The following is a 13,038-nucleotide window of genomic DNA, read 5'->3' on the forward strand; positions in this document are numbered from 1 at the left end:
CTGCCACCGGGTCTTGGTATAAATTTTGGATAGCTTGTAGATAGTTTCCCCTAAAACCAAATTTTTCCAGGGTCAAAAACAAGTATTCCCATATAACTTTATCAAAAGCCTTTTCGGCTTCAAGAGCTAGCATACATGCTTTAGATCATTTCAGCGAGGCAGGATCATTTCGATGTTTCCAGAAATAACATAAAATTAATTGGACCTTTCTAATATTTTTCACCGAGGATCTACCTTGTATGAATCCCGTTTGGTCTTCATGTATTAAGGACGGCAGGAGTAAGCCTAGTCTAGTTGCTAATATTTTAGTCAATAGCTTATAGTCCATGTTTAGTAGGGAGATCGGACGATATGATTTTGGCTTCAATGGGTCTTTCCCGGTTTTAGTATGATGCTAATATGAGCCTCAGTTAATCTGTGGTTAGGTTTAGTGTGTCCAGTAAGCACAGTGTTGTATAAGTGAGTTAGGGTTTCTGAAATTTCTGTTTTCAACCATTTATAAAACTCTGCCGGCATACCGTCAGGGCCTGTGGAGTTTTGCCTAAGGGTAGATCCTGTATGACCCTACTTACTTCAGCTACTTTGATGGGGGCATTTAACGCATATAATTGGTCCTCTGCAAGGTGTTCCAAAATGCATCTACTTTGTCTTTATTAATTTCCTATGGGCTATAAAGCATGGTGTAATATTCCGTAAAGACCTTTTGTATTTCTTTAGTGTGTGTGTGTGTTACGTATAGTCTGTATGATATTCGGTGGCCTAGCCATTCTAGTTAACAGAGCAAGAGATCTGTTTGTCTTGTTCCCAAACCGATAGAACCTAGCTTGCATCTTAGTAGTCATTTTCAATGTGTTTTGCCACGCATGTTGTCTCTGGCTAGCTTAATTTGCTTAAAGTTATTCCTGTTACTCAAATTCGGTGATTTAAGATACTTATTTTGGGCGTTTATCAACTGCCTGAATAACAATTCTTCCTTCGCCTTAGACTTTTTGTGGATACCTGCATCATAGTTTGTAATTACACCTCTTATAACCGCCTTTGCAGCCTCCCAGAATAATAAAGGATTTTGCAGGTGTTGTATATTAATAGTGTAATATGCATGCCATTCGCCTATTAAATAGTTCAGTAAATTTGTATCCTTATATAAATATCTGGGAAAGAACCACCTATTCTCTCGTGGCGGATCTTTTTTAGTGTTAATAGTCAGTTTGACTGGGGCGTGGTCTGATAGGGTGACTACATCATTTTTAATGTCTATAATGTGAGTGTTTAAGGTCCTGGAAACCAGGAAATAGTCTATGCAAGACAACGTATATTTAGAGGGAAGGTGTCAGGGTTGTCATCATATATTTCACTGTGTCTTTAAATTCTAATTACCACAGCAGTATTTAAGGCTCCACCTAGTGTTACCCTTTGCTTGGTAATTTAATTCAGTACCTTTGTGTATGCTGTTTGATATTGACCCAGCCATTCCTTGCTGTCTAAGTGGGGATTCCTCTTTGTATTACACTTACCTGGATATCTGAATCTCTAGTATTCTGTGTCATTGCAGCACCTCTCCTGAGTCTCCTCTGAAAGATTGTCACATAACTCAGATTCTGGATATCGTTTGGTTTTGCCTGCTCACAGATCTCTACTCTCTGCACTGCAGCCTGGCCTGTGACATCACTCCCAGCTCCTCTGTGTACTCAAACGGCTGCTGCAGCTCACACACTGCCTTTCATTACAGATAGCTTGCCTGTCTCTCCGGGTTAGCTCACAGGACAACTGCTAGACAAGTTTCTGATGCCGGTCTGTACTCACCTTCACACAGCATACCCCGGTCTGTATAATAACAATAACACTGTAGATTTATATGTTACTCCTCTCATGCTTATACACAGCTTCTGGTAAACAAATCTGTCTGCTTATTATTGCTGCTTGTTGAATGACTTTTACTTGATTGCAAACAACTTATCACACTTCTCACATTTAAGCATTTAACCATAAGCTTGCTGTTTGTGCCTGAAACTAACCCTGCATATTCTCTTAAGACTTATATTGCTCATATGAAGATAAATCAATTACAGTGCTAATAGCCTGCACAATTAAGGCTGAAGATAGTGTGTCTGTATGAGAGTGTGCAAACAACTGTATATATTTTATATGTCTGGATTTGAAGACTGAAATTTACTCTGGGAACAGATTTTCATTTATTCTGATTGTTACTTTTCATGGAATTAGAGCAATCCTATTTCATCTGCCATATCATAGGATTGACTCATTCCTTATATTTTCTCTAATAACATCTTCACACTGTATCCTTACAGTAGTGACCCTCAGATCTATGAGCACAACAGGGTTCTATAAGTTAGATCTTAATGAGCCCGAGGTAAGGTGTGAGACTGAGTGGTCCTATAAAATATCAGGATACTAGTTTATACCAGAACATTAAAGAGGGATACAAGTGAAATCTGACTTCTGTATTACGTGAGCGCCAGATGTCAACCCGTCTGAGGCCCTTCTGAAATGTATTAAGTATTCTTGTCTCTCTATTGGAATTGGGACCAAGTGCTATTTTAATTGGTGTGAGGGCCGGATTCTTAAATCTGTCCAGAGGGACATGAGGTGCAATATTAAAATCTCCTCCAACTACCAGAAAGAGATGCGCAGATTTCAACAGTTGCTTCTGCAGTTTCGTCCAAAAGGTGTCTGTCATGAGATGCAGGACATATGCAGGACACAGCAATGATGGTACAACTCTATTTTATTACAGAGCACAGAAACATACATCGTTTAATGTTTTCAGGTCTAGTCTCTTTAACATAACTGGCAACATTTGAAACATATAAAGCAACTTCGGAAAGTTGATCATTTTGATCAGATTTATATGACCTGAAAGTGAAAGGGGAAGCCCCTTCCAGCTGTCAATTTGATTAGTTACTTTTTTGATAAAAAAGTAACAGAAACATACATCTGGTCAGGTTGATTTCACTAACTAACTGCGACACAGACTACCGGACCTAAGCCCGCCCCCAACTAGTGACCTCACTTCCTGCTCTCATCACATCTTCCCCTTTTTCAAAGGCGAAGCATACATTTGAATATAACAAATAACAAGGTATACGAACAGAGTATACAACAACATTTTTTTCGAACATTATATAAACAAATAGGTTAGAAAATATAAACACATAAATTACATCCTGACTTGGACATCGGGGTAGACTACCCTAGTCCACAGTGACCATGGGATTATTCTGCCCATACTTCCGGTCACTGTTCTAGCTAAAGTCAGTCCCTATATCGGGCCGGAAGTCTCACCACTCTTCCGCTTGATGTAACTTTGCATGAACTGTCCTCTGATACAGAAGATGGTGAACAAGAGTCCGCTGGAGGCAAAGATATATCCCCGTTGTGGTCTTGCTGAGGGGAAGGCACCTCTCTTGGAACAGGGGATCCCACCGGCGGTAGTACTGAGGCATCCAGTTCCAGACTCTCAGGAACAGGCTGAAGATGTCTTCGGTTACGGCGTGTAACCGTCCCTCCCTCAGTAAGGACTGTATAAGACCTTGGTTCTGGAGAGCGGCCAACTACCGTAGCAGGCGTCTTCCATTTCTTCTCATCATCCAGTTTAATTCTGACAGTTTGCCCCGCATTCAGTTCCTGTAAGGGCCTGACAGAATGTCTCCTGTCGTAGAAGAAACGATAACCCTTTTTGGCCTCTTCATCCCTCCTAAGGACTTCGTCCCGAGGAACAGGGCCAGGCGGCTTGAAGACACCCACTGAGGGTAAAGTGGTGCGAATCTGGCGTCCTAGCATCAGCTGTGCCGGGCTAAACCCGGTAGCTTGAATGGGCATCGCCCTGTATGACAAGAGGGCCAGGTACGGCTCAGATTGCTTTAGAATGAATTTTGTTGTTTGAACTGCCCTTTCAGCCATTCCGTTGGCCTGCGGATAATGTGGACTTGACGTGGAATGTACAAAGTCATATTCCCTGCTGAAAGCACTGAACTCTGTAGAAGCGAACTGCATACCATTATCACTCACCAGCTCCACTGGAATGCCCCACCGGGCGAACAAGCTCTTCAGGCGAATGATAACGGCTTGACTTGTGATATCATTCAGGGGTGCAATTTCCAAATACCTGGAATAGTAGTCGATCACAACAAGGAACTTTTTCCCATGCAGTTCACACAAATCAGCAGCTATTTTCTGCCACGGCCCGCAGGCAGCGGAGTAGAAATCAAGGCCTCCCTTCTCTGAGTAGGCCGGCGTTCCCGGCAAAAGGCACATTTAGACACGTGATTTGCAATGTCGGAGCTGATCCTAGGCCACCACACAGCCGTAGCTGCCCTTTCTCTGCACTTTGTAATGCCCAAGTGGCCATCGTGAATCCTGTTTAACATCTCCTTCCTCATGCTGACAGGAATTACAATGCGGTCTTAGAACAGCACCAACCCCTCCAGCTCCGTGAGCTGTGACCTCTCTGGCTGGTAAGCACTTAAAGACATCCAGGCTGCCCGGCTCTCAGGCCAGCCTTCTTTTATGTACTTTATAACCTCTTGCAGATCTGTGTCCAAATATGTCTCTCTCTTTATTTCCTCCAGTTTCCTTAAAGAAATGGACTTAGAGGCCAGAACTGAATCAACATACACTATCACATCAAATTCTGTGGAGGATTCTTCAGCAGCAGCCAGCGGGAGCCTGGATAGTGTATCCGCCACAATCAGTTGTTTCCCCGGCACATGCACTGCCTGAACATTGAACTTGAGCAGTCTCATTAAAAGTATCTGGCATCTCAAGGGTGTTTTGTCAATGTTATAAGAGTTGATTAGAGGGACTAGCGGTTTGTGGTCAGTTTCCAGACTAAATTTCTCCAAACCCACTAGATAACGCTGAAAGCGCTCACAGGACCAAACTGCAGCCAGGCACTCTCTCAATTTGAGCGTATTTTGACTCCGCAGCCTTCAGTGTGCGGGAACAGTAGGCGATGGGCTGTAGTTTGTTTTCATTTAACTGTAGGAGTGCAGCCCCCAACCCATAACTGCTTGCATCGGCACTAACTACAGTCTTTTTTGAAGGGTCGTAGAACCCAAGCACTGGGGCAGACCCCAGCAGGGACTTGGCCTGTAGAAAAGCTTTTTCTTGTGAAGGTCCCCAGACCCAGGCAACGTCTTTCTTAAGCAACTCTGTGATGGGGTGTAAAACTGTTGACAAATCTGGAAGAAACTTGCCCACGTAATTTACAAGGCCCAATATCTGTCTCAGCTCATGTACATCAGAAGGACTTTTCATCTGTTCAATAGCACAAATTTTCTCGGGGTCTGGTTTGATGCCATCCCCGTTGATGATATGCCCAAAGTAACATAATTCAGTTTTCCTAAAATGACATTTTTCTTTATTCAGCTTCAGCCCAGACTCTTTGATAGTCTGTAGCACACAACTTAAACGCTGATCATGCTCCTCCACCGTAGACCCACACACTAGAATGTCGTCCATGACGACTGCCGTGCCCACGTGGTCACTCAGGAGAGAACTCATTTCCCTTTGAAAGATTTCAGGAGCGGAGGATATCCCGAAGGGGAGTCTGCAGAAGCAGAACCGACCTACCGGTGTGATAAAGGTAGTCAGTTTGCGGCACTTTGGATCCAGGGGGATCTGCCAAAAGCCGCTAGAAGCGTCTAATGTGGAAAAGAACTTAGCCCCAGCCAACTTTGGAGCTATATCTTCTAATGTCGGCAGCACAAATCTCTCTCTCTTCACTGCCTCATTCAACCTTTTCAGGTCCACACAGATGCGCACCTTTCCGTTTTTCTTTGCAACTGGAACAATGGGGGCACACCAATCAGTCGCTTCAACAACCTCTTCAATAACCCCCATAGACTTCATGCACATAAGCTCTTTCTCCACTTGAGGCATGAGCGGGAACGGAATTCTACGGGGAGTAGAAATACTGTATGGGACTGCGTCACTTTTAAGTGCTATACGGACTGGTTTGCAGTTCAGTAGGCCCAACTCGCCAAACATATCTTCAGAAATCTCATTCACTCTGGCCACGAGGCCCAAGTCACAGGCTGCTTTTCTGCTCAATAAATTGTTAACACACTGACCTCGGATCACATGCACCCACATGGTGAACTTCCTTTGCTTGTACTCACAGCTGGAAAGAAATTTCCCCACACAATCAATGCGGCCACCAGGACTATGGACATTTGTAGTAACCTTCGCCAGCTGGGGCTGTCGAGGCAGTTTCATAAATTCAGCAAAAGACATTACAGTGATATCTGCTCCTGTGTCAATCTTAAAATCAACTTTGGCTCCCATTACAGTAAAAGTAACTTTCCAATCTTCCTCTGAGCTTGTCCGTTCCACAACAGACCCCACAAAAGACACTTCCTGACCCTCCTGGTCACTGTCCACCTGCATCTCCTTAATGTATTCAGTTTTACACACCACTTCAAAATGGCCCATTCTGTTACATTTTCTGCATCTTTTATCTCTGGCCGGGCATATAACACTTTCCAGTACTTTAGATCTACCGCTCACACTGTGCCTTTCACTAGCAGTTTTCCTAGACTGTTGCACTTCATCCACAATACTCTCAGACCTCAGATCAGCACTTTGCTTTTTCACCAGTTCACTCTGGCGGGCCATCCTAATAGCCCCATCTAACGTTAAATCAGGCTCTAACTGCAGCTTCAGTGAGACCTCAGCATCTGCAATTCCAATAACTATTCTGTCTCTGATTTGCTCTTCTTTAGCAACACCAAACTCACAGAATTCAGCTAGTTCATACAGGCTGCGCACAAATGACTCCACAGATTCTCCCACACGCTGATTACGTTTGTGAAAACAAGCTCTCTCATGAATCACATTTCTTTTGGGCACAAAGTGGGCACTGAGTTTATCCATAACTATATCAAAGTTAAATTCTTCCCCTTCTTGGAAAGTAAAAGCATTGAACACTGGCTCCACATCTTTCCCCATAGAGTATAAAAGAGAATTAACTTGTACTTCACCACTCTCCTTGTTCAGTTTGGAAGCAATCCTGAAGCGCTGAAACCGCTGACGCCATGAGGGCCAAGCTGCAGGCTGAGAGAAGTCAAAAGGCTCAGGTGGGGTAAACTTTGACATTGCAATCGATCAGGAACAGAAGCGCAGTCCAGAACTTCTGACACCATGTCATGAGGTGCAGGACATATGCAGGACACAGCAATGATGGTACAACTCTATTTTATTACAGAGCACAGAAACATACATCTGGTCAGGTTGATTTCACTAACTAACTGCGACACAGACTACCGGACCTAAGCCCCGCCCCCAACTAGTGACCTCACTTCCTGCTCTCATCACAGTGTCTTTGTTACTACACCCTGTTCCAAATTATTATGCCAATTATATATTTCTCATTTACCTAAATAATTGATGTAAACAACAGTCAGCATAATTCTCATGTTATCAACTATTAAGAGTACAATTCAAATTTTATTGAACAAACCTCCTAATGATAACAGTATTTTTTTTCAAAATAAAAAACTTGCAATGCACTGTTCCAAATTATTACGCACAGTAAGTTTCAAAACACTTTATAGGTTGTAAAGAACTGAAAATTGTCATTTGTTGTGTTTGCAGCATATTTACTGAAATCAAAAGCTATTTCAATCAAACTTTGAACAACATTTTAACTTTTTAAATATTTTAACAGGTCCCGTTACATTTTAACATAGGACCCCTTATTTGATAGCAGCTTCACAAGTCTTGCATCCATTGAACCTGTGAGTTTTTGGACAGTTTCTGCTTCAATTTGTTTGCAAGATGTCAGAATAGCCTCCCAGAGATGCTGTTTGGATGTAAACTGCCTCCCACCCTCATAGATCTTTTGCTTGAGGATGCTCCAAAGGTTCTCAATAGGATTGAGGTCAGGGGAGGATGGAGGCCACACCATGACTTTCTCTCCTTTTATCCCCATAGCAGCCATTGATGCAGAGGTATTCTTTGCGGCATGAGATGGTGCATTGTCATGCATGAAGATGATTTTATTACGGAAAGCATAGTTCTTCCTTCTGTACCGGGGAAGGAAGTGGTCAGTCAGGAACTCCACATACTTTGCAGAGGTCATCTTTACACCTTCGGGGACCCTAAAGGGGCCGACCAGCTCTCTTCCCATGATTTTGGCCCAAAACATGACTCCACCACCGCCTTGCTGACGTCGCAGCCTTGTTGGAACAGGGTGGGCGTCCACCAACCATCCACTACTCCATCCATCTGGACCATCCAGGGTTGCACGGCACTCATCAGTGAACAGGACTGTTTGAAAATTAGTCTTCATGTATTTTTCTGCCCAATGCAGCCGTTTCTGCTTGTGAACTTTGGTTAGTGGTGGCCGAATGGAAGGTTTATGCACAGTTGCAAGACTCTGGAGGACTCTCCGTGGGACTCCAGAGGCACCAGCAGCTTCAAATATCTGTTTGCTGCTATGTAATTGTATTTTAGCAGCTGCTCTCTTGATCCGATGCATGGATCTAGCAGAAATCTTCCTCAATGTGCCTTTATCTGCACAAACCTGTCTGTGCTCTGAATCAGCCACAAATCTCTTAATAGTGCGATGATCACGCTTAAGTTTTCATGAAATATCTAGTCTGTCAGGGTATATGAATAGGGATATCGTGAAGGGTGGTTCGCCTTCATTGACAGTATTTGCAGCTGAGAGGTTGAGGCCTAAAGGGGGACGCTCCGGATCCTGTATCCTACAGTGACGTCAAACTTTGGACAAAATTCTGCCTGTTGATCAGGACTCAGACTGCTGCTGCTGCCTTTGATTTTATTTGGGGACTGAATCTGCTTACTGAAGTGTAAGTTACTATGTTTATTTTTATTACATGTACATAATAAATTACTCAAGCTTGTTTGCGCTTCTTGTACCTTCTTTGCTCTAGCTCTAACGTGACTCTGGTGATCACAGGAATTATCACCAAAAAGAAGCTGCATCATTATCTCCATCATATACGGGACTTTTTATTGGAATCTAGGTTTGCATATGCTTTGCTAAATTTCACTTGCTTGTTTAGTGCTTTTATTTTGATCTGTATGCTATGCTTGTTTATTTTCTTTAATTATTTTCCTTTTAGACAATCCAATGAATTTTTTATGTGTACCTCTGCATCCTAATCTGTGACATATATATTTTTTATATATCTTTTATATACAGAGGGGGGCTCTTTTTTATTTTAGAAGATTTAATTATGATTATTTGATTAGCGCTGATATTTTGTTTTTTGTATGTTCAGGGTATATGAATATTGTAGATGGAAGATATATATATATATATATATATATATATATATATATATGTATATATATATATATATATATATATATTTATATATATATGGTTGGTGAGACCACAGAGTTGATTAGATATGAGGCTGTTTGCAGAGGTGCTATTTCACTGTGGGTCATAAAACCCCCGGCCAAATGGTTTTAGCTGGGTGAAGACATGTTTATCCTAATTGAAAGTTAGCATAGCTTTTGAAGCTCACCTCCTGCTGTGTAAAAGACTACATTCTGGGCCTAAAACCAGATAAACAAGTTCAATTATGACTACATAGTGATTAGCATAGACTTGTTAATTAGTTTCTGTTTGTATATTGAGACAGTAAAAATTTGACTAGCAGAGACACGTTTTAAATTGTACTCTTGGAACCATTGTTAAAAGACAACATCAAAATAAATACATTGTGCAAAAGGAATGATGCCAGTTTTCATGTGTGTTGAAAATAATTCAAATAACCCATATATGTATACATATATTGAGCTGGGACATATATTAAATAAATAATTGCTGTATTGAATAATAACTACATTGATAATATTGCAAATAGACATATGAATGTTAAATCATTTCTAACCATTATTTCTATTTCTGTTGCAGGCAACAATTGGTCATGTGTATCAATTTATATATTCAGAATTTGTTAGAAATGTGAAACATGCTGTATTTGTATGAATATATATATATATATATATATATATATATATATATATATATATATCACAGATGTATAAATGCCATTAATTTCAGAATAATTAGCAGTATAAATTGCTTTAATATACTACAATGTTAAAGACACATGATGTTTCATATTAAAATAATCAGAAAAAGTATATGATGCTGCCCCATCTATAATTAATATTGTGAGTGATTGATGCAGGAAGTTATGATCTAATGAATAACCATTTCATAGAAATATTGAATTGTTAAAAATGTTGGATGGTGAAATGTATTGCTGTGTTGTTGTCATGCTGCCCCCGATGGACAAAATCCGGTGTTGCGATGCAGGTATTACAGCCAAGAGACAATTGGTTGTTGCAGGGATGCATCTCCCTGACAACATGCATTCCCAGATGAAGCAATCCATGTTCAATTGCAAAGGGCCAATCCGAGACAAGCTTCCGTTTGGGCGTTTCCAATCTCACCAATGATGGGTACTGATCAAGAAAAGGGGAGGGGTAAGAGCAGATGATTTAACCCCAAGCAGAAAGGGAAAAAGAGGCTGCTGCTGGCTAACCCTGAAGGAAAATAACTGCTACAGTTATTATAAAGCACACAGCTACTTTTATGCTCCATATGCGGATATCCCCAATTTTTGTATTCTGAGGTGAGATTGTTCCTATCAAGAAATACTGGATATCGATTGGTGTTCATCTTGGTAATGTATTAAAAGATTGCTGTAGTAAATAAATTTAAAGAGCAGTTTGTATTTTAGCTCATATTCATAGTCTATGTATTGTTAAACATATATCCTTAATGCTAAATTGTTTTATCTGTGCAAATATAGAGTTACAATTCAGAGTTTGGCTATTGGCAAAAATAATATATACAATTTCTGATGTTTTAATAGAAGTGTATATTGTTCTATTGTTTAACTTAGCACTGTTAATTGTATTGTTGAATGTTAGTAGCTGCTATATTAAGTCTCATTGTGATATTTTAAATGCAACTCTGAATGAAAGGCTATTGTGAATAAGGTAAACGTGTATGAACTCTGCATAGTATATTTTAATAGTTTCTAAACGCGTATAATATTGATCATATTCTGGTTCCCATAAATATATTTCAATATGTTCATAGATATTAACTAATAATAAAGAATTCAGGAATTTATATTAATTTTATTGTCCTAGTATATGTATATTTGATTGTGGGTTTAGTTTAAAGAAAGATTGTTAAATATATTAAGTTATAACCCTGCCATATACTCACATATTATTTGCAGAGTACTGCTAAGATTCTTATAAATATACTGACAAGTCCAAGGCATTGAACTATTTCACTCTTTTCGGCAGCAGAGAGATCCTTTTTCTTCCCCATATTGCTTGAAAATGGTGCTCTGCTTAATAATGTGGAACACCCTCCTTTAGTAGTTTTTCCTTTAATTGGGCTCACCTGGCAATCTAATTATCACAGGTGTCCGAGAGAGTCAAAAAACTTTGGGCCACTAGTTATCTGCAGGCGTAGTTTAGCAGGGAACAGCAATGCCACCGATCTTTTCCCTTTCAATCAGACGCTGACAATAAGGTGAAAATTTCCTTCGCTTTCTGGTGACTTCGGATGAGTAATCCTGGAACAGCAACAGTTTTCTTCCTTCAAAAGTAATAGAGCCTGCTTTACGGTAAGCTTTGAGGAGCTCCACTTTGTCCTTGAAGTTCAAGTATTTGATTAGAACGTGTCTTGGTGTCTCTTTGTTAAGTTGCTCTGATCTCGGCTGACCTACTCTATGTGCTCTCTCTGCTACGCACGGGATATCGGTATCTGGCATTTTGAGCAATTGTAGTTGGGTTTCCGTGAAGTGTAGAAGTGAAGAGCTTGGCACCGACTCCGGTAATCCTACTATGCACAGATTATTCCTGCAAGACCTGTTTTCAAGGTCATCTAAGTGTGCCTACAGATCCGTATTCTGCTTCTGTAAGTAAGATACTGATGTGAACATTTCTCTGTGATGATCTTCATGCTCAGATACCCTATGCTCAACATGAGTGAGTCTTCTTGAGAACTGCTTAAATTCAGTGGAGAGCGATTCCACCCCCATTTGTAACTGTTTTACAATTTACAATTTTAGGCAGAAACAGAGCTGAAATTTGTGCTACAATAGGGGGCACGATTAAATATACGGCGCAGGCTTTGGTGCAAGCGTGGAAACCTGCACCACCCGTAATTTCACCTTGCACATTGGGGTATTACATATACTGCGCCGTTATATGCTAAACTGGCGTAAGTAGGACAAACTGGCGATCTTCTGAAATGTGCGCAAATACACATTTCATTCGTCGTAAGTAACTTACGCCAGTATTTTGTCCATGGAAAGTGTCAATAAAGAGTAGTTTTATGCAAATTAGGCTAACACTTGTAAAAATGAACCGTGATTTCAAATAAAAATGCGACACGTGGTGGGGGATGGAGCCTTCAGAAACCAGTGTGTAAAATAAAGCAACACAGACACAGGGAGGATATGGCACACTCCTGAGGTGATAGAGATTAGACACCGGGGCGTGTCCGGGCTATGGCCCAAGATGGCAACTATTCTGGGAGCTCAGGAATAAGGATATACATTCCGCCGTGTATCTTAAATTGGGAAGCCATCCAGCAAGATATTTTATTGTAGATGACATCTGAGAGTTTGCTGGACACTAAAATATAAGTATCTATATCATATTGAACTTCCCGGACCGGAACGTTGCAGGCTTTGGCGGCCCAGTGTGGGATAGCCTCCAACACCCCCCCCCCCCCCCGGGGAACCATGGTCTCGAGTGAATAACAACACGCTTCACACTTTTCATTTTATTATTATGGAGGAGCTCCTTATCCTCATACAGGCTTTGCTGGAGGATCAAGAAAGGAAGATTTGCGAGAGGATTGATCGCATTATAATTGCACCTGCTACGCAACATGGCGACAACTGGAGGAATACAGCTTTTAAGGCAGCAGTATGGTGTCTGGACTTGGAGAAATCCGAGATCGAGGGGGAGAGCACAGAGACACACCAAGAATTGATACAA

This window comes from Bombina bombina, chromosome 3 (genome assembly GCF_027579735.1).
Source record: "Bombina bombina isolate aBomBom1 chromosome 3, aBomBom1.pri, whole genome shotgun sequence".
Lineage (NCBI taxonomy): Eukaryota > Metazoa > Chordata > Amphibia > Anura > Bombinatoridae > Bombina > Bombina bombina.